Below are 22,935 nucleotides of genomic sequence, written 5' to 3'. Positions count from 1 at the left end.
AGCATGTCAGTGCAAGGAGATAAATAGGTACTGCTGCGGCGGGAAGGTAAACAGCGTTTCTGTGCACTCTGGCTTCTGTCACGGTGTCGCATTGTGCCAGAAGTGGTTTAGTCATGCTGTCCTCATGACCTGGAAAACACCGGCTCCCTTGGCCTGAAAGCGAGAAGTAGTAAAGAAAGTGAAATATTTGGGAATTTGGCTAACCCCGAAGAATATAAATTTATTTCAAGATAATTATACACCAATGTGGAATGGAATTAAGAGAGATTTGGAAGTGTGGGGATGGATGCAACTTTCTCTATGGGGTAGGATGTCAGTAATTAAAATGAATGTGCTACCAAAAATGTTATTTTTGTTCCAATCAATTCCAATAATCAAAGGGACAGCTATATTTAAGGAGTGGCAGAAAATAATTTCAAGATATATCTGGCAGGGGAAGAAATCAAGAATTAAATTTAAATTGTTAACTGATACTAGAGAAAGAGTGGGATTCGCCTTGCCAGACTTGAAGTTATACTATGAAGCATCTTGCCTCTATTGGTTGAAGGAATGGATGTTGTTAGAAAATACAGATTTGTTGGACTTAGAAGGATTTGATAATAGGTTTGGTTGGCATGCATATTTATGATATGACAAAAGGATTTGGAAACCACATATTCCGAAGATCTCTATATGAAATATGGGATAGGTATAAAAACCTATTAGAATGTAAAACACCATGGTGGTTGTCACCTTTGGAAGCAATGAGTGTAAAAAAGATAAATATGAGTAAAAATTGGGCCACATATGAAAAGTTAGTAAGAGAAGAAGGAAATAATTGGAAAATTAAACCTTATGAAGAGGTAAAAAATATGTAAATGATTGGTTGCCCTATCACCAAATGAAATGTTTAAAGAATATTTAAAGAAACATGGATTTGGTTATACTAAGTCAAAATTTGAAATGGAAATATTAAATAACAATTTTAAAACATTGTCAAAAATGTATAAATTGCTGTTGGAATGGCATTTGAAAGATGAAGAGGTTAAGCTGGTAATGATACATTGGGCCAAAGACTTTGGTTACAATATACAGTAGTATCTCGGGTTACAGAAGCTTCGGGTTACGTGTTTTCAGGTTACAGACCCGCCGAAACCCGGAAGTACCGGAACCGGTTACTTCCAGGTTTCGGTGCTTGTGCATGTGCAGAAGTGCTAAATTGTGTCACGTGCATGTGCAGAAATGGCGCTGCGGGTTGCGAACATGCCTCCCGCACGGATCACGTTCGCAACCCAAGGTTCCACTGTACAGTTAAAGGACTGGGAGAAATTATGGAAAGAAGGAACAAAATTTACTGCATGCAATGCTTTGAAAGAAAATGTAATGAAAGTGATGTATAGATGGTATATTACACCAGTGAAATTAGCTATAATGTATAAAATAAGCAATAAATGTTGGAAATGTAAGGAAAAGGAAGGCACTTTTTATCATCTGTGGTGGGAATGTAAGAAAGTGAAAGGCTTCTGGGAAATGATTTATAATGAGATGAAAAAGATGTTGAAATATACATTTATATAAAAAAACCAGAAGCATTTTTACTTGGTATTGTAGGCACTGACATTAAAAGACAAGAAAAAAAACACCTGTTTTTATATGCAACAACTGCAGCAAGAGTATTATTGGCACAGAAATGGAAGCAGGAAGAACTACCGACGAAAGAGGAATGGCAGATGAAATTGATGGACTACGCAGAATTGGATAAGATGACAGGGAGAATTCAAAACCAGCATGACCAGAAATTCTTGAAAGATTGGAGTAAATAAACCTGTTATCTGAAAGATAACAGTAACCAACTGACTACGCTTGTAGGACCACAAGAAGATTTGTAAGGAGAACTATATGCAATGAAGAGATGAAGTTTGAAAATCATTAGATGCGGTTGATGGAAGTCTCAGGCTAAAATAGCCAAAATGTTGTATAAGATGAGATGATATGAGATGATATATGTTCTGTTTAGAAAATATATGTAAAAACTAATAAAAATGTATATGAAAAAAGAAAGAAAGAAAGAAAGAAAGAGAGAGAGAGAGAGAGAGAGAGAGAGAGAGAGATGACCCATAATCGCCTTTGACTGGACTTAACCATCCAGGAGTCCTTTACCTTTACCTTTTACCCTTAAGTACCCCCCGAAATCCGCACTTGTGCTTGGCTTTTTTATTATTATTGTTGGCTTTTGTTTTCATTTATATAATGAAAATGTCTTAATTGCTTTCAGTGCCATATTTCTAGGAGGAAGTCAGGACACAGAAATACATTGAAAATAGTAAGTTTTGAATCAGCCTTGCCCAGACTTGAAAACGGCACCCTAACTCTGCTATGTTGCACTTGCCACAGAACACCGCAGAATTCTTACAGGAGACAAAAGAATACAGGAAGCCGCCTTATACTGAGTCAGACTATGGGTGCCCACTGGCAGAGGAAGAGGAGTGCGGGGGGGGGGAGCGCATCGCCCCCAGCAGCGCAATCCTGGTGGGGTGCCATCGCGGCTGCCCCCTGCCCCTGGGATGCACACGACACCCCTGCGGACGGCACACCACACCCCTGGGACGCACGCCAGCCCTGCCCCGCCTGCTCTCCGCCCCCTGTTGCCGGAGCATGAAGCTCTGCCACTGTGGGTGGGCGCCTCTCGCTCAGTACTGACATAGGCATGGCAGCAGCTCTCCAGGGTTACAGGCAGTGGCCTCTCCCTGGAGATGCTGGGGATTGAACCTGGGACCTTCTGCATGTAAAGCAGGTGCTCTGCCACCAAGCCATGGTCATTCCCTTGCAATCAAAATGCAGTTGTGCATGCAAAGCTCTCTCTGTGTGGCTGCTCTTGGAAGCTTAAGCTAGAGCACAATGCTGCGGCTAGGCTGGCGATAGGACAAAACTACTGCCAACACATGACATTGTTGTTAACTCCTGTATGGACTTCCCATTTGCTACCAGGCCATGTTCAATTTTTCATTTTTATTTTTTGCACTAGAACCATGTGAAGAACTAGGACTACCAAATCTGCCACTGGTTCAGCTTCCGTGCTCTAAGTGTCTATGGTGGGTGCAGGATTCAACTGTGTGTTGTGCCCCCTCTAGGAAACAGCTCCAGCATCTCCTTTTCCCATACCATGTAATTTTGCTCAGTGGGAGACAATTTCCATGAGGTTTTTAAGCAGAAGTAGGATGGCCATCTGTCATGTAGAATCTAGTCGAGATTCCTGCACTGCAGGGGGTTGAACTAAATGACCCTCAAGGTCCCTTCCAAATCAACAATTCTATGATTTTTTTTCTTTTTCTTTCCAAGTGAATTTTTATTGTTTTCCTTACATATTCTTTTCCAACAAATTGTAATAGCACCATACATTCCCTTTGACTCTGCCGAGTCGCGACCCCCCTCCCTCCCCACAATTGGTATATTTATCCTCTTTCCATCACACACATCATTCTCATATTAGTACTATTATACATTGGAGGTATTATGTCAATCCTGCTAGTGTCTTGACCTCTTTACAATTCTTCTTTAAATATTCAATAAATTTACTCCAGTTATTTTGGTATCTTTGATCTCCCTGGTCCCGGATCCTCCCTGACAGTTTGGCAAGTTCTGCATATTCTGTCAACTTCGCCTGCCACTCCTGAATAGTTGGTATATCTTGTACTTTCCATCTTTGGGCCAGAAGGGTCCTCGCGGCAGCTGTAGCATACATGAACAAATTTTGATCTTCTATTTTAATTTCTGTTCCTATTAAGCCTAATAGACACGCTTCCGGTCTTTTGGGGAAAGTATATCTAAATATTTTTTTGAGTTCATTATAAATTGATTCCCAATTTTTTTTTACCTTATCGCAGGTCCACCACATATGGAAATAATCGCCATCTGCCTTTTTACATTTCCAACATTTTCTATCTTTTTTCCTATACATTTTAGCTAATTTTACTGGCGTCAAATGCCATCTATACATCATTTTTAGCAAGTTTTCCTTTAAAGCCATGCATCCTGTAAATCTCAAACCCTCCTTCCATAATCTTTTCCACGCATCCAATTCAATGTTATGCCCAATATCAACTGCCCATTTTATCACTGATTCCTTTACTTCTTCATCTTTTGTATACCATTCTAGCAATAAACTATACATTCTTGATAAAATTTTATCTTTACAGTCTATTAACTCGATTTGGAATTTCGATTTTTTATCTTCAAACCCATTTCTCTTTTTATCTTCCTTTAATAAGTCACTGATCTGGTGGTATTGCAGCCACCCTGTTAACATCTTTTCAATTTGGTCATATGGTTTGAGCTTTATCCCTTGGTCTGTTTTCCTAGTAATATCCTCATATGTTACTCTTTCCCCTTCCATGTTTACTTTTTTTGTTGTCAGCACCTCAATTGGTGATATCCACCACGGTGTCTTTCTTTCCAGGAGGTTTTTATTCCGATCCCATACTTCATATAAAGATTTCCTGATCACATGGTTTAGAAAACCTTTATGTACCTTTACTTTGTTGTACCATAGGTACGAATGCCAACCTATCTATTGTCGTGGCCCTCTAGATCTAATAGGTCAGTATTTTCTAAAGTCGGCCAATCTTTTAACCATATCAAGCACGAAGCTTCATAATATAAAGTCAGGTCTGGTAAATCAAAACCTCCTCTTTCTTTCTTATCTACTAGTATCTTCATTTTTATCCTTGGCCTTTTCCCCTGCCAGACAAATTTCGCTAAATTTTTTTTGCCAATCCTTAAATTGTCTTATCCCTTTTACCACTGGTATTGCTTGAAATAAAAATAACAGTCTAGGTAGTATATTCATTTTTATCACAGAGATTCTTCCTAATAATGACAATTTTAGTCTGCTCCATATGTCCACATCTTTCTTAATTTCTTTCCATACCACCTCATAGTTGTCCTTGTACAGGTTTATATTTTTTGTTTTCATCCAAATTCCTAAATATTTTATTTTTTTAGCTATCGCGATTCCTGAGTCTACTTGTAATTCTTCCATCTCTTCTTTCTTCAGATTTTTTGCTAGCATTTTCGTCTTGTTTTTGTTGAGTTTAAACCCTGATACCTTCCCAAACTCTTCCATTCTTTTTATTGCCTCTTTCACACTTTGTCTTGGTTCTTCCAACGTTAAGACTAGATCATCTGCGAAGGCTCTTAACTTAAATTCTTTTCGTCCCACCTTAATGCCTCTGACTTCTGATGATTCTCTTAGCCTCTTGTTCAAGACCTCTAGGACTGTAATAAATAGCAAGGGAGACAAAGGACATCCCTGCCTAGTACCTTTAGTTATCTCAAAATTATCTGATATGTTGTTATTAATTATTAACTTTGCTTTTTGGTCCGAATAAATCGTGTCAATACCTCTCAAAAAAATTTCACCAATTCCTAATACTTGTAAGTTTTCTTTCATGAAATGCCAAGAAACATTATCGAACGCTTTTTCCACGTCTATGAACATTAATACTGCCTGTTTCTCATTTCTGACTTCAAGGTATTCAATTATATTTATCAGGTTTCTTATGTTGTCCCTTAGATGCCTCCCCGGCAGAAATTCTATGATTCTATGTTGGTAAGGTGTGTGTGAATGCTGCAGCTCTAAGCATTTGGGTTAGGTGGACTCTCCTTCACTGGAGGCGATTAAGTAGAGGTTGGATGGCCAGCTGTCATGGATTCTTCAGCTGCAATTGCTGCATTGCAGGGGGTTGGACTAGATGACCCCTTGGAGTACCTTCCAACCCTACAATTCTAGGATTCTCTGAAGGGTGGGTTCCCTAGCCCTGCCTTTCCTCTTGTGGGTTTGCAACAAAAGGGGTGGTTTGTGAATGTGTGGGCTCCTTATTTTGCATGAGATCCAGTCTTCAATCAGAGGCGCTGTTGCCACCTGCTGGTAAGCAGAATGGAAAGCAGGCGAGGGGAGTTGGCAGATTGGGAGGGAACCTGGGAAGGAGCCAAAAGCAAGTCAAAGATTACTTCCCTTAGACTTGGGTGGGCAGGCTCCCAGCTTGCAGGATCTATTCTTAATGTTGTTTGCTAGAGTGCCAAGATAAACAAACCTGAGCCAGGTACAAAATAGCACCTCACGCCAAGCAGACGTACACGAATAATTAAAGGAGCAAGGGTGCCCCTCTCTGGACGTACGACGTAATCAGCACAAGCAAACACAGAAGTCCCTTCCCACAAAAATCCATTCCTGGTCCCTCTCCTGTCCCCACCCACAACTCTATTAAACAACTTACCGTGATTTGGTGGTGGAGGTGAGGAAGTTTTTAAAGTTGCTGCTATTTCCCTGATGAATCGGAAATGTTTGCAGTGCTGCTCTAAATTCCCCCAGAGTTCTGCCTGTAGTTTCTGCTCTACATCCGTTTCGCCCAAGAACTCCCATCCTGACTCTGGACCAGCCTTTCTCAATCTCGGGTCCTCAAGTGTTATTGAACTACAGCTCCCACCATCCCTGACAACTGGCCTTGCTGGTTAGGAATGATGGGAGTTGTAGTTGTGTAACATTTGGAGTCCCAGGGCTAATAAAAGCTGCTCTGGACCATGGGCTGTATGATTGGCTGGAGTTGATGGGAGCTGGAGTCCAACATCTGGAGGAAAGCAGGTCAGAGAAGTCTGGGATGGACGCTCTCTGGGCCACAGAGGGGCATATGAGTGAGTGAGGTGTTTTGGACTACAACTCCCATCAGCCCCTGCCAGCATAGCTGGGCTAAATAAGACTGATGAGCTTTGAGAAGGAGCAGCCACCATCTGCCTATGAATATTCTGAACACCAGTGGAGAAATGTTAGGGCTGTGAGATTATATGGCAGCCTGTTGCCCTTGAGTTATTGCTGGGGTGTAACTCCCGATATCCCTGCCCATTGGATATGCTGGCTGGGGCTGATGGGTTTTGGGATTCCAACAACCTCTGGAGACCCACAGGCAGAAATCTGCTCTGAGACAGTGGAAGAGACCACCACAAAAACCAGAGGTTGCCCAAAGATTTGCATGCAGCTCTGGGCAGATTTGCGTGTCTCTGGTAATACAGCTGCAGCTGTTTTTTGCGGGGGACATCCCTGCCCCAGAGTCACCCCACTGAGTGGGAGGAGCTTTCAACCCACTGTGATGGTCCAGCCGGAGAGAGATGCCACAAGCAGAAGGTGCTGGGTCTCCCAACTCCACAATGTATTTTATTTCCTCCACCACCATAACTGCCCCATAACTGCAGCAGTACCTCATTCAATATGTTCAGTTGAAGGCAGACAAGAGAGCAAGCAGCCCAGACCCACCAGCTTCATCTATTTGCCCCTTGGAACCTGGAACCATTTGAAAGCATTGCCCACATCCAACCACCTAGTTTTTATAGGATTAAGAACACAAGAAGAGCCCTGCTGGATGAGGCCCATCTTGTCCAGCATCCTGTTCTCACCATGGCCAGCCAGATGCCCCTATGGGAAACCCACAAGCAGGACCCGAGCACAGAGCCCTCTGCCCTCCTGCAGTTTCCAGCAACTGGGATTCAGAAGCACTGCTGCCTCCAACTTCAGAGGCAGAGCAGAGCAGAGCTTCCATCATGGCTAGTAGCCCTTGGCAGCCTCCTCCTCCTCCTCCTCCATGGATTTGCCCAATCTTCTTTTAAAGCCATCTAGGCTGGTCGCCTCCTGCAGGAGTGAGTTCCATAGTTCAACTATGCATTGCATGAAGGACCTCTTTAAAATCTGTCCCGCATCTTCCAACACTCAGCTTTGTTGGATGTTCACAAGTTCTAGTCTTATGTGCTCTATCCCTTTCCTGTGGATAATTTTATAAAATTCTTTCACGTTGCCTATTACTCGCCTTTTCTCTAAACTAAAACACTGCAGCTTTTCCACAAAGGGTGTCGTCCATGCTGCACCTGCACAAGGCATCAGCTCTCCTTCTCCTTTACATCTTCAGGAGAGGCAGTGGAAGTGCTGGACTGTTGCCTTGTCTTGGTAATGGACTGCATGAAATTCTGATGAGACTGAGGCATTGTTAGTGGGCGGTTCCCTAGACTGGATGGATGGGAGTCTGCCTGCTCTTGAGGAGTATAGATCCCCTTTGAATGAGCACCTACATAGTTTGGGGGTTCTTCTGGATCCTTTCCTGTTGCTTGAGGCTCAAGTGACCCCAGTGATGTGGAGTGCATTCCATCAGCTTTGGTTGTGGCCCAGCTGCATCCCTATCTGGAGAGGGACAGCCTAACTTCTGTTATCTATGCTCTGGTAACCTCTAGGTTGGAATACTGAAACATGTTATACATGTGGCTGCCTCTCAATATGCTTCAGAAACTTCAGCTGGTGCAGAATTTGGCGGCCAGGTCACTCACTGGGGTAAGACGATTTGAGACTACAGTGGTACCTCGGGTTACATACGCTTCAGGTTACAGACTCCGCTAACCCAGAAATATTACCTCGGGTTAAGAACTTTGCTTCAGGATGAGAACAGAAATCGTGCTTCGGCGGTGCGGCGGCAGCAGGAGGCCCCATTAGCTAAAGTGGTGCTTCGGGTTAAGAACAGTTTCAGGTTAAGAACAGACCTCCAGAACGAATTAAGCACTTAACCCGAGGTACCACTGTATTACACTCATCCTGGCCCAACTGCACTGACTGCCAGTTCTATTCCAGGCCCAATTCAAAGTGCTGGTTTTGACCAATAAGGCCTTAGAGGGCTCAGGACCACAATATCTCAAGGACTGTCTCTCTTCATATGAACCAACCCAGACCCTGCGGTCATCATCTGAGGTCTTTCTTTATGTGCCCCTTCCATGAGAGGTCTGGAGGGTGGCAATACTAGAACAGGCCTTTTCTGTGGTGGCTCCCCTCTTTTGAGATGCTCTCCCCAGAAAGACGCACCTGATGCATTCATTACATATCTTTAGGCACCAGGCAGAAACATTTCTTTACTTACATTGATTAACAATTGATGGTCTTTTAAATGTGCTGTCTGTGGGAGGGAGGGAGTTATTGGTTTTTTTCTGTTTTTTTCTGTTCTATTATGTATTTTGTGTTCTTGTTTTGTATTTTTATGTTGTGAACCACTCTGTGCTCTTCTAGTGAAGGGCAGTATGAAAAATTAATAAATAATCGCAGCAATAATAACAACCAGCAGGGGGAGTGCTTGCTCCTCCAAAGTTACTTCGTGGCAGTGGCAAGGATTTTCCACCATTCCAGGTACTGTAGTTGTTTTTAAAAAAACACAACCCAAATCAAAGCAATTTTTCACCTTAAGCAACACATCGTGTCTGTCCCAAACCTGGAGTGATTGCCAGCCCCACATATTAGATCTGGGTGGAGTGGCAGGTAATCTTTCTGCAAGGAAGCCTTATTCCACCTAGTGCAGCCCACGTGTTTGGGACTGTAAACTCCCCCCATCAGCTGAAATGCAACCTTGCCAAGTTGGAATACCTACTTTATGCCATATATTTCACCCATACATATCTTGGAAGGGTCAGGCAAATTGATGGGACATGACAGGATTCTCCCCGAGGAAATCATGCGCTTTAAATAGGTGCTGTGTGATTGTGCTCTCTGAGCTAGTGATTGGGTCCCAAGCCCCCAACCTTCCTTCTCCCCCCTCACCCAATCCAATGCTGTGGTGACCGAACAACAACATCAGCAACCACCCAAGAACCTCCTTGCACATTAGAGTGTGTCTCTGTTCATGAACCCAGCTGATCATTAATTACCTGCTTGAAGCGCTCAGCTCACAGTCCCATCTCCAAATAGCATTACAATTTTTTTTACTGGGGCTGCATGCAACAACCATGTATTTAAAATGCATGACTTCCCTCCAAATAACACTTGGAATTGCTGTTCATTAAGGGTGTTGGGAACTGTAGCTTTCAGAGGAAAATGGAGTTAGTTCTGAGAGAGAGGCAGAGGGGTCTGAGCTGAGTTTTGAATGCAGTAAGCTAACAGCACCTGGGGGTGCAAGGGTGCATCTGAAGAGATGATGTGGGAATAGTCCATTTGCTTTGTTGGAGCAGGAAGAAACTGCTCCCGCTTATGCCAACTGTGTGCATTTGTACAATAGCTTCAGACATTAGAGAACTGGCTTAAGCCTCCAGTAGGCTGCATCTTCCGAACCCAGGTGTGCACTGTGACTGGATCTTCTACACCACTAGGGGGAATAAACACCACAATGCAACGCTAGATGCTAGAACGTCATGGTCGCCAGTGTAGATGGCTCTGGAAGAGGATGAGACAAATTCATGGAGGAGAAGGTTATCAGTGGCTGCTAGCCATGAGGACTATGCTCTGCCTCCGCAACCAGGGGCAGCAAATGCTTCTGAGTACCAGTTGCTGGAAACCACAGGAGGGGAAATGGCTCTTGTGCTTGAATCCTGATTGTGGGCTTCCCACAGGCACCCAGTTGGTCACTGTGGACAGAGGCTGACCTAGGCTCCCTTGTACCCTTAACAAGGAGCTGCCTTGGGGCAGATCTACACTCATTTTTTTAAAAAACCTTAACAAATAGTTAAGGAATGGTTCTGATAACCATATAGCCACCTGACATTCTTTTTCAGTGCTCACAATGCGTTGTTGAAGTGTGACACCAGAGGGTGCTGCAGAGCTATCCTGTACCAGAAACCGGGTAGACCGTGTGGAAACACAAAAGGGGGAAAGCAAAGAGGACTCTTCCTGTCTTGACGTTTTAGAATGACATTTCTAATATTGTTCTAATAACATTTAAAAGGTGAGTGTAGATCTAGCCTTGGTGCCTCCAAAGCCTGTAAAGACCATGGACTAGAAACTTAAGAAGTTTGCTTTTCAGTGCCTTTTGCACTCTGCCAGTGACTTTCTCCACGGCCATTAGGGTCTGCTCTGCTCTTCCTCCTCCTCTTGTCAGTCCATCTTCCTTCCTGCCTTCCTTCCTCATCATCTCTGTTTGCTGCTTTCCCTTCTGCTTCCTCCCTCCCATTTTCCTGCTCCTGTAACTCTTGCCCCTCACAGAAGGAGTGCAAGGATGAACAGGTTTCATAGCCACTGCGAACCAGAGTGGAGAGGCATGTTTTTTGCACACACACCCTGGGCCAAAGCCTAGGTACACCCCCTGACTGTGAAAATAGATTGCTAGACCAAATGGGCCATTGGCCTGATCCAGCAGGCTCTTCTTGCATTCTTCCTCTCAGCCTGGTGCGCTCCAGAGGTTTTGGACTGCAACACCCATTATCCCCCCTGTCCTATGGCCCTAACGATGGTGGGACTCATTGGATTTGTAGTATAAAAGACTGGATTAGAACCACTGCACAAAATGGTTGCATTTATCGGCTGGCTGAAAGATCAGCAAGGAACTCAACCACAAAGCCACCACCCTCTTTGTTTCAGCTCCAAGGCCTGCCCCTCTCTCGTCTCCATTCATAAACCTGCAATTTTAAGAGGCTGAAAAGACAGGCAGCGATTGCTGCCGCCCCAGGGGTTTCCAGAACCAGCAAGTGTTGGGGGTGGGTGGCAATGTGTAGATGGGAGGACTTGGCTTTATGTGCCTGGATTGCTCCGAAAAAGGCATAGGAGGTCCCACAAAGTGAGCAGAACGTAGGTAGAAGCATGGCTTCCAGGACCCAAGCCAGTGACTGGTGGGAGCTGCAGCTGGGATAGCAGGAGCGGAATGGCTAATTAAAAACCAAACAACTCAATGTGATTTTCCTATTTGCTGAAGCATCTTGTGGTTATTACAACAGTGTTTTTTTGGCCCAGCAGGCAGCAGGAAACTTGGAGGGAAGGGAGCAAGCCATCTGGGCTTCAGTGAACACACTCTCACAAGGCCGTGCTGGAGAAAGTGGGGGGGGGGGAAGGCTTTTTTCTCCCCCACAGAACTCGCAAAGGTGCTTCATTTAGCAGCAGAGGAAGAGCTGAGCCGCTTCGGAGGCACAACGCAAGAGATCAGCATAATAAGGAAGGATGGGGAGACAAGTTCAGTTCAGTCCACGTTTTAAATGCAGAGCGACCTAATTCACGCTCCCTGAAACAATACGCAACCCCAAGCACAGCTGCCCTTTGAAATTTGCACTTCCAAATATTGCGCGGCAGCTGTCCAACTAAAAAAAGTGCACATATTTTTAAAAAACACATATATTGGTGAAAATAACCAGCAAGCATGTGTTACACCAGGGGAATGTGCATAAGAAGGGTGCTAAAATGCTGATGAATTTTCATGAGGACTTAAAAATGTGAAAATATGAAAATTAAGACTAGGAAAAATAAAAGAAAATGAGATAAAATGAAACTGACAGATCTGTCCATTCCCCATCCATTCACCAAGGAGGAAGAGGTGGGGATTTTAAGCATGAGTTAGGAGTCCTGACAGAGGCCAATATGACAAGGATCCCAACTGTAAACCAGCCTTTTTTGGAGCATGATAGAGCAGGCACTCCAGGCTGCTACAGACGAAGCTACAAGCAGGCCTGTGAGTTTTGCAGCCACACAAGACAAAGCTGGAAGACAAAGGGCTCTTTGAAGCTCTGACCCTGAACAGGTACACTGAACTGGAATGGGGACCCCAGACCCAAAGGCTGAATGTGGCTGCCTCATTCCTTCCTACCTGGCCTCTGAGACTTTTCACAAGTCCGTGCCCCTCACAAACTCTTTGTCAAGTACTTTCACCTAGCTCAGCTGCAACATGTTCATGAACTGTGATGATGATGATGATTTAAGGCTAAGCAGTGCTTTTCTTCTAGAAAACTGGTGCTGGTCCTCACCATGAGGTTGATACAGTAAATGCCACACTTTAAACCAGTGCTTTTACTTCTAGGGGGGGAAAGTGCCATTACTGCGTACCCTTGAATACCCCCAGAAAAAAGCACTGAGGCTAAGGCGTAAACCCTATACAAATCTGGGATTCCCTAAGACAGCTGGATGACTGTACGCCTCCTTCCAGTAACTCCTGCAGCCAAGTTGGCGACAAACATATACCTCTGCTTCCCTTTGCACCACATCAGCAAGGCAGAGAATGGAAGTCTTATCACGTGGGCAGCCCAGGATCTCCAGACACGCCGCCCAGGCTTGTGCCCCAGGGAGGTCACTTCAGTGCTGCTAATGTGGCGGTTTGACTTCACCGCCAGAGGCGCACTCCATTGTCTCTTGAGAGTCGAGACAGACAGATGCCAAGAACATCACTCAGAATTCAGCTCCCCTGTGTCCAATAGTCCCTAATCCCAGGTAAAGTGATCACGGGATCACAGCTGAACTTGCCAACGCAGCATGTAGTAATGAGGGGCTAGTTTCTGCTTCCACGCTCAGTTCATTTACTCTTGAGTTCTGGGACAGTCCCCCCAACATGCTGTTATTTATTGTTTCCTGGCTTATTAAAGAGATTTTATACCCCACCAGGGCAGAGTATGGCATAAAATAAATTAGGGTTGCCTTATTTTGGGGCAAAGCTGTTGAGCTTTTTTCAGTTTTGCCCAAAGCTGCTGAGCTGCCATACGTCCGGAAATTCCCAGAAAAATTTGTCTATTTCCACTGCAGCATTCCAGATATATCTGGGAAATTCCTGACGTACGGCAGTCCTTATGGAACTGCCAACATATACCGTATTTTTCGCTCTATTGGACGCACTTTCCCCCTCCAAAATTAAGGGGAAATGTGTGTGCGTCCTGTGGAGCGAATGCAGGCTCCTTGGCTTCAGCGATAGCAACGCGAAGCCTCTGAAGCGCAGAGGGAACGCTCCCAGTCCCACCAGGAGATGCTGGGGACTGAACCTGATGCCTTCTGCATGCTAAGCAGTTGTTCTACCACTGAGCTATGGCCCTAGCTCACAATATTGCTGTCAGGATAAAATGGAGAAGGTGGAGGCTGAAGTGTGTATGCTCTGTGGAGGAAAGGTGGGATAGAGGTATAAGAAGGAATAAAGTATGTAAACTAGCCTATAAGGGAATAAACTACAGTATATTTTCAACTTACTCTCCTAATAATTTGTATATAAATTATAAAAGTAGTATATAAATTTTGTTAAATAAAAAAAGAGGAAATGTTCAGACTTTCAAACAGTATGTTATGCCTGAGCCTTCACTGCTGAAACTCCCAACAGCATTTTCATGCTCACAAACACCTGATGAAGGAACCATTGTGACATAACCCATTCAAGCAGAGTGAAGGGGCAACAGGCTGTCAACAGTGGCAGTAGTTGGGAGCTCCCAGATATTAAAAAGCCACAGAAAGTCTTTTCCTACTGCCTGAGGAATTAATCCCTTATTTAACGTCCATAATTGCTGGATTGATTTAACAGGACTGGAGCTAACATTTGCTTGGATTTGGCACCATTGATAGGGAACTGCCTGCTGCGTCCTCCGCTCTGAAGTCACCCTGGTCTTTGGGCCTCCAGCACCTTCTTCAGCATGTCCAACCCATCTAAGAGGCGTATGATACTGGTGTTCCACTGGGTTAGGAAGAAGCCCCTGACAGAGAAGCCGTGCTCTACCATCTCAGCCAGACCTTCTGCCTCTGCACCGGCTTGCAACACTCCTCACATTTCACCCTACTTCACGAGGAGCAAGACACAACCCACTCCGCTCAGGAGGTCCAGCAGGCGCAAGGTGCTGCGATTGCCAAATCTCACCGACCCCAAGTTTTTAAGATCCGTCATTGGCAGCGTTGGCCGGAAGAGAGCCTGCAGGCGTGGCAAGCAAAAGAAGACTCCAGTGGGAACAGGAAAAGGGGTGAGGGCTAGGCTAGAGGCAAGAAGGCCCCAAAGCTATTTGCGGGGTGGGGTTGCTTTGGAAGATGCCTTCTCACAATCTCTACCCTTGAACCACGTAAGGACATAAGAAGTGCCTGCTGGATGAGGCCACATTGGCCTGTCTAGTCCAGCATCCTGTTCTCACAGTGGCCAACCAGAGGCCTGTGGAAACAAGAGCATTCTGTATTCCCTTCCTGCATCTTCCAGCAACTACTGTTCACAAACGTTACTGCCACTGACTGTGGAGGTAGAGCATAGCCATCGTGCCTAGTGGCCATTGATAGCCTTTCCTGCATAAAACCATCCAAGTTGGTGGCCGTCACAGCTTTCTGTGGGATTGAGCTTCCAGAGGGGTAGCTGAGCATGCCTGCTGCAGGAAAAACAGGCATTAAAAGCACATTTCTCCCAAAGAATCCTGGGAACTGCAGTTTGTAAAGGGTGCTACAAATAATAATAATAATCAAGCAGTATTTAAATTCTATGGAATAAATAAAAATCATATGAGTGCCCAACTATTAAAAGCACAGGGCTCCATCCCCTGAAGCCAAGATGGCCTTCTGCACATGCCCAGAGGCTGCCTGTTCTTCTCACTCTTGCCCAGGCCATATATTAGCAGCTGTTTGGAGGCCAATAGGAACTGCTGCCGCAGCAGCAATGGTGGAGGCACCAGCAGAATGCCTTTATGAGCAGCTGCCTGGAGCAGGCTTAGCACGGCTGCACTCCAGCCAGAGCCCATTCCAGACCTCCAGCTGGAAGTTGTGCAACAGCACCTAAAGGTCTGCACTGGAGGCAGTCTGCATTCAGCAGAAGCGCTCGATCTGTTGCAAAGTCATGCAGGGCAACCAAGGAAGCTGCAGCCCAGCTGTTGCAAGGCTTGTCAAAAGTGGGGAGCAGGAGCCAAGGCTTCTGTGGGCAGGGCTGCAGAGGGGTCAGAGAGAATTGGAAGCCCCACGCTGACCCCAGGAAAGGGGATAATAAGCTGTGACGTACAAATCCTTGTGAGGCATTTTCTTGTCTGTGGCATGGTGTTCCTCTTATTTACCTATTCCCTGGGCCGGAATAGGTAAATAAGAGAAACTCTGGGCATGCACAGGATGTGTAGCTCCGCACCTGGCGTCTAGGACTAGATGGTGAGCCTTTGAAGGGACCCTACTAGATAGGCTTGCCATAATTCAAAAAGTGAAAATCCGCACACAAGTTTTTGAGCTATTTTAAAGAAAATTCACCATAACCTACACTTCCTACATGGGTTGCCATATGTCTGGATTTTCCCAGACATTGCAGTGATTTTCACCTGGACACTGTTTCCGATGGGCAAATCCTAGCTACATCCAGGAAATTCTGGACCTATGGCCAACCCTATGCCTAAGACCTGACACTTTTTTTTTAAAATACAAAAAAGAAATTAGTCACTGCTTCAATTGCTTTTTTTTTTTAATAGAAAGTGCAGAGCACAACTTCTCCTGGAATCCATGGCCTCGGACCTGGAAGGTGTCCCCACCCAATTCCTCAAGAGTGAAGAACCACTGAAGGGTTTCTGTTGTGAGAGAGAGGTTCTCTTCGCATGCTCAGATGACCTCTTTTTAGATGACTTCTGCCCCTATTCCTGGACTGGAAGGCTCTGGGGAGAAAACCTGTTTCCGCAGAGGGCAGACCCTTGGCTGTAGTTAGGTCAGCAGGTCAGATGCAGAAGGCGACCTGGGTGGTGGTATCTTTATCGGGTTCAGGCTCAGCCCCCGCCGCCCGGCTCCGCTGGTTAATTAGTTGCCCTCTGTGCTGGGCTTAGCATCCTCTCAGTGCAACCAATTACTGCTGGGATAATTAAATTTAATGCAGCAGTTTGTTATCTAAATGTCTCTAATTGCATCTAAGTGGCAAAGAAATGGGTTTTGGTGCAGCCGCTGCCTGGAGAACTGAGTCCGTAAACCCACTCCCCAAAACACACACACTAACTCTTTGGAGAAGTACCCTCACTGGACTCTTAGGTGGGAGGCTGGTTCAGGCTAGGGCTGCTGGGGGCAGGGAATGGTTTGGATGTGGGTGCCACACAGCAGTGGAGGGGGGAGGGTAACATTATTATTAATTGATTAATTGGCTTTATATTCCACCACGTTCCTCCAACAAACTTGAGGTTGTGTCCATGGTCCCACTGTTGTAAACAAAAATTGCCCTTTTCCCTTATGGGGTATCCAAGAGCCCATATAGAGTCCTTACATAGGTTCCCTATTGGTAGGAGAGAATAACAGAGGCCAACCAGAGAATACTGAGAAGCAAAGCAGCTAGTAAGCCTGATCTTTATTGATCTGTTGCAACAGGGTGCTCCCCTTACCCGCAGGAGAGAGGAGGGACCCAGAAAAATGGCATGCAAGGCCTTATAAAGACTTTTCAAATTCCCATCGTGTAGATCCAGACCACCCCCAGAAACATCATACATACATCACAGAAGGGGTGTAGCCTAAGACCACCCCTCAGATACATCACACCTACATCACAGAAAAGGCAGTCTAAAACAAATTTGAATATTGGTTTTCTCCTACAGAAAGGTAGCCGTATCTGACGAAGTGTGCATGCACACGAAAGCTCATACCAAGAACTAACTTAGTTGGTCTTTAAGGTGCTACTGGAAAGAAATTTTTTTTGTTTGTTTTGGTTTTCTCCTGTTGTTGTTTATCTCCTGTCTGGCAGGTTACTTGATTGGATTGCCTGGGGACCCTGGCCATTCTTTAGTAGTGATAAATACTTAGTTCCTGGGCCAGGTCACAGGCTCACACCCTATTCATATCTTAAATGTGTCCTTAAGACAGGATTTGTGAGGAAAGAGACAATGGGGAGGTTTCCCACTTTGACCTAGCAAAGAAAACATTTGGTCAGTTTAGGAATCAAAAAGGTTCCAGGTTGGCCTTCCTGTGCTGATCTATATATGTGCTTGGTTGGTACATTTATGAACATTACAATATATCTAAGACCATAAAATTCCTATCACACCACAACCTCATTTTATCCCCACAACAACCCTGTGAGGTTTGGTGTGCATTTACCACTAAGGTACTGTCCCTTCCTAAATATGAATGTAAGAGGCCCAAACAACATGTGGCGTGAGTCATGTGCTTGAAACAAATGTGCTTTAATTGGCTGTGTTATGTACTGAGTTGAATAGGATCCAAACTGCAGCAGTCTGATTGGTCCTAGAACAATAGGATCCAAAAGGCAGCAGTCTGATTGGTCCTAGAACAATAGGATTCAGAATGCAGCAGTCTGATGGGTCCTAGAACAATGCAGCAGTATGATTGGTTGGCAGGAACCACCCAATCATGCTCCAGATAGAAGTGAATCCACAACTTGATTGGCTTACAGTAGAATTCCGGAATTAGCCAATCATGTGCAGCCCATTGTGTAAATAATGTATATAAAGCAGATACTTTGAGGGGACTTTCATTCATTCATTCCTCCTCACCACTATGAGCTGAATAAAGAGCATGAAATCACTTTGCGACTCTGAGTATATTTCAGGCTGCTTCCACTTTGGAGAAGTAATGGTGCTTCCCAACCAGAATATTGCCTATTTTGCCCCTGAAGGTGCTTTTTCCTGTCAACAGCACCTCCGGGAACTAAAGGAACCTAGGAGCAGAAAAGTGGTTCAGAAGCCTGATATGGGTTGGGAGCATGTTCCAGATCAGGGCCTCATGGCTAATTTTTCTCCAGAACAAAAGGGAGCATGCAAAGAATGCTTCCAACTAAGATGTGAGTGACAAACATCATATAAATTTTAGCCACAGACTTACCCAGTATGGCCTGATCCTGCCTTCGTCAACCTGTTTTTCCTGGCAGACATTTCGGACTACATCTCCCATCATTCCCTGCCAGCTCTGTTGTGCTAGACCACAGCAGTCCAAACACTGGTGACTTCAAGGTTGGGTTACTGCCATGTAGTAGAATGCTGCAGCAAAATTGCTGACAAGAGTGAGACCCAGTCAATATATAACTCCACTGTTCAGAGATCTGCACCAGCTGCCTATCTGTTACAGGGCCAAATTAAAGGTTTTACCATTATCATATAAAGGCCTCAACAGGTTGGGACCAGCTGACTTGAAGGATCGCCTTAGTTAATATATACCAACTTGAGTACTTTGATCTGTGCAATTAGCACTTTTTTCAAGTGCCACATGACGTTTGATTCAAGAACTGATCCTTTCAGTGTAGCAGAACCAACGTATCCAAAACTTGCCACCAACTGAAACCAGTCAGGCGCCTTTACTGTATTGCTTTCAGCACCTTCTAAAAAACATTTTTATTCAGGCAAGCATATCCAGACATGTAATCTTATGATGTATATTTGTTTTAAAACTGCTGGTTTTATTTATATTTGGATTAAATTCTTGCGTCAATTTTCCAATGGTTGATTTTACTTTTATTTTTTAATGTGCACTGCTGAGAGTTTTTTTGTTGATTAAGTGGCAATTATTGTAAAATAAAATAAAATAAAATAATAAAGCAGTGGATTCAATGCTAGACCACAAAAGGAGTTCAGGGTTGCCAGGCCCTGAATTCTGGTTGGAGTTCTGTGTCTTTTTAACAGCCAAAGGGGAAGCAGAAATCCGACAGGTGAGAATTTCTCCAAGTCAGGTAGAGGGGTTCATCTACTGGGGGAAAAACACTCACCCACTTATTCACTTAGAACAATAGAACTTTCAAACTGCTCATTAGCACCAGGCGAAAACGTTCCTCTTTAGCCAGGCCTTTGGCTGACTGACATCCAATGCCCCTTTAAAATGTGTTGGGGTGGTATTGGGTTGCTCTTGCTTTTATTTTTATTGTGTATTTTATGTTTTTATATTGTGATTTTATCTTGTGAACCAATGAGACCTGCAAGTGCAGGGCGGTATAAAAATTCAATAAATAATAATAATAATAAAAAAATGTGTGAGCAGGGATTATTGTTTTGTTTGTGTTCTTATTTTTATTATGTATTTCATGTGTGTGTGTGTGTGTGTGTATTGTGATTTTATGTTGTGAACCGCCCTGAGATCTACAGATGAAGGGAAGCCTACAAATTCAAGAAATAATAATAATAATAATAATTTCTGCTAAAGGGACATCTGCTCTGCCAGGGGGCGGGGGAGTCAGATTCCATAGTGTCTGTGTCAAAATGAGCTGCTGACAATCCCAGTGGAGTTTAATGCTCCTTACTCTATCCCAGAAAAAACTCTTGTAGCGACAAGCAGACACGGAACCTGGTGTTTCATAAGAACATAAGAAGAGCCTGCTGGATCAGGCCAAGAGCCCATCCAGCCCACCAACCAGATGCCCTAATGGGAAACCTGCAAGCAGAATCTGAGCTCCACAGCTCTCCCCCACCCATTTGTGATTCCCAGCAACTGACATTCAGAGGCACATTAACTCCGATAGTGGAGGTAGAACAAAGCCATTGTGTATCTGGTGGCCATTGACAGCCTAATCCACTTCCTCTGTGTATTTGTCTCACCCTCTTTTAAAGCTGTCCACTTTGGTGGTCACCGGTCCCTTTTGTGGGAGCAAATTCCACAGTTTAACGGTGCTCTTTGTGAAGAAGTGCTCTCTTTTGTCTGTCCTGCATCTCCATGGACTGCAGGGGAAGAAATAGCACAGTCATTGTGCCTTTGAGAGCAAGGTGACCGTGGGATTCTGCAGCCGTGTGTTTGTGTGTGTGTGTGTGTCCGGTATAGAAAGCGGGCCTGGAAGAATCTGCAGGATAGAAGCACCTGCCCCAAGCCCTTGCCCTGCATGCTCATTGCTCCAAAAATAAGCATTTTAGGATCTTAGTCATGATTGCACATTAAAATTCCCTGTCTAGTCACAAAGACACCTTGAAGAGGCAGGAAAAAACCCAATGTCTTCACCACTCTTAAATTGCCATATTGACTGTGAGGCTGTTAAAAGGTTGTTAAGGCTAACTGTTAAGTGATCTTGTATATGCAGATTGTGCATGAAGTGTATGGAGTGTAAAGGGAAGGGGTAGTACCTCTGGTGGGGGACACATTGTGCTCCTTTTGGGGTAGCTTGTCTTTTGGGGTAGTTTGTTCGCCTTTGGTCCCCAACCTGCACTCTGCTCTCACCTGGGGCTCCTAGAAGCTGTTGGCATGAGACAGCGGCCACATCCCAGGAAACGGCTTCAATTGGCCAGCTAAACCAGGCAAGGGGAGCTGATGGGTCTTAAACCATTGGTGAGTTAGGGACTTCCCTTGTATGTGAAGGCAGATTGGATGGAACAAACAAGACCGAGTCCAAAGGTCAAGAAGGTGGTTTCTGCATGTTTTGTAGAGGGAAGTGAGGGACAGATGGGGCTTGTTCACCTGGGAAGGTAGCCCATCTAGCAGAAGGAAAACTCTGATCCTAAACCTCTGCTGCCTTGTGGGATATCTTTGGGAGAAGAAAATGCTCAGGAGTAAACCCTACACAAATCCAAAGTCCCTAAGGCGGTTGGATGACACCTTGTATACCTCCTTCTGGCAACTCTTACACCCAGGCTGGCGCCAAATGTATTGCTCCTCCTTCCTTTGGACAACATCAGTGAGGCCAAAGGGGGTGTGTGGTGGTCTTGTTGTCTGGGCAGCTCACGACCTCCATTCACACTGCCCAGGCTTGTGCCTTGAGGTGATCACTTTGGTGCAGTGAACACAGCGGTTTGAGTTTGATTGTCTCTCAGGATAGACGGATGCCAACAACATTTGCAGATTGACACACACACACACCGTGGGGGGGATGCCCCCTCATCTCAATATCTGCAGAAATGGGGAAGGAGAGTCGCAGCCCAGCAGAAGGTTGGCAGAACCACTAGCTTCTGAGCATTACAGTTGTTATGGCAACTGCATCAGAAATAGTCTGTCAATCCCCATCCAAGTTTGCCTCAGGGCTGGTGGACCACATTACTCACATGGGAGGTAGGGCTCTCCATGCTCAGTGGAAAAGCTTAGCTACTGCCAACCCCCCTCATGTAGGGAGTCCCTTGACATGTGTGGCAGAGGCTCCTGGGAACACCTGCCTGCTGGCGTGGAAATTCTCCATTTCATTGGGATGGCAAGAGGAGGATCCCATGTCAGGGAAAATGCACAGGCCACCTCTAAACAGTGGGAAACAGTCTACTCTCAGAATAAGACACCCACTGGGCCCTTCTGCCTCAGAGAAAATCGGAAGAGTCATGGAGAAGTTGCCAAAAAAATAATGAATGAATGAATAAATGAGGGGACAGGAGAGGGTTGCTGAAGCAGTCATGGCAGAACATTCGAAGAGCTCCCTTGTCATATGAAAGGCGCATCAAGTCAGAAGCTGAGCATTGTATCACCCCCCCATTTCCCCCCACTTTTCTTTCTTCTATCATGGAATGCAAGGCAGCATATGTGTGCTTGCAAAACAGTCTCCCATCCAGACACTGACCAAATTTACACCTGCTTAGCTTCGACACATTGGTTGCAGGTCTTTAGGGCACTGGTCCTCAAGCTTTTTTCTCTGGGCCACACTTTCAGAATAAAAATTTGCTCGGGCCTTGAGAAATTTATCCCTTGATGCTCTGGCTCTCAGTATCACTTGATGCTGTTGCTCTCATCTTGAAAATATTTCTACCCGTATTCTGCAATTTATATATAGATATATGGATAGATAGATAGATACTATACTGTTCTATATTACACAGAAATGTTTAAATGATTCTTTGCTTGTCCTTTAATCTTCCTGCTACACTCGCTATCCTCTGCTACCACACCAGGGTGGCATGCCGCAACCTTGGAGAACCACTGCTTTGGGGTCTGAATGGGGTTGGAGGAACTTGGGTCTTCCTGAGCCAGCAGCACCTCTGCACATGCATGAATATTTGGCAGAATAATGCTTGCTTTTGTAAATAATAATAAAAGAAAGATTCTGGAGTGCAGGAAGCTGCCTTATATAGACTCAGAACATGAGTCTATCTAGAGTGGTGTTACTTACACTGGGTGGCAGCAGCTTACTAGAGTTTCAGACGGGACACTGGAGATGCTGGGGGTTGCACCAGGAACCTTCTGCATGCAAAGCAGAGGTTCAATTGCAAAACTACAGCCTGGCTTCCCATTGGGAACAGAAGAGCAGAAGCAAAGAACTTCTCTGAAGTTTCTCCATAGGTAGCATCCCCACAAAAGGAGTTCGGGAAATGTGCTTATATTTCCTCCACACACTTCTAAGCAACCTTTCAAGACTACGCAGGCTTCTCAAGGCAGCTTGCATTAAATAAGGACAA

At 44.9% G+C, this 22,935-nt stretch overlaps 1 long non-coding RNA gene across 1 annotated transcript; it reads left to right on the top strand.

Annotated features, from left to right (window-relative positions):
- The first annotated feature begins 13,938 nt into the window (after window positions 1–13,938).
- On the top strand, window positions 13,939–16,539 carry LOC310754705. Its single transcript, XR_014543960.1, has 2 exons — window positions 13,939–14,673; window positions 16,135–16,539. It is a non-coding gene; the product is annotated as an uncharacterized lncRNA (long non-coding RNA).
- The last annotated feature ends 6,396 nt before the right edge of the window (window positions 16,540–22,935 follow it).

Source organism: Podarcis filfolensis, assembly GCF_964270895.1.
Source record: "Podarcis filfolensis genome assembly, chromosome: Z".
In the NCBI taxonomy this organism is placed as follows: Eukaryota; Metazoa; Chordata; class Lepidosauria; order Squamata; family Lacertidae; genus Podarcis; species Podarcis filfolensis.
This window is presented reverse-complemented; position numbering and strand designations above follow the sequence as displayed.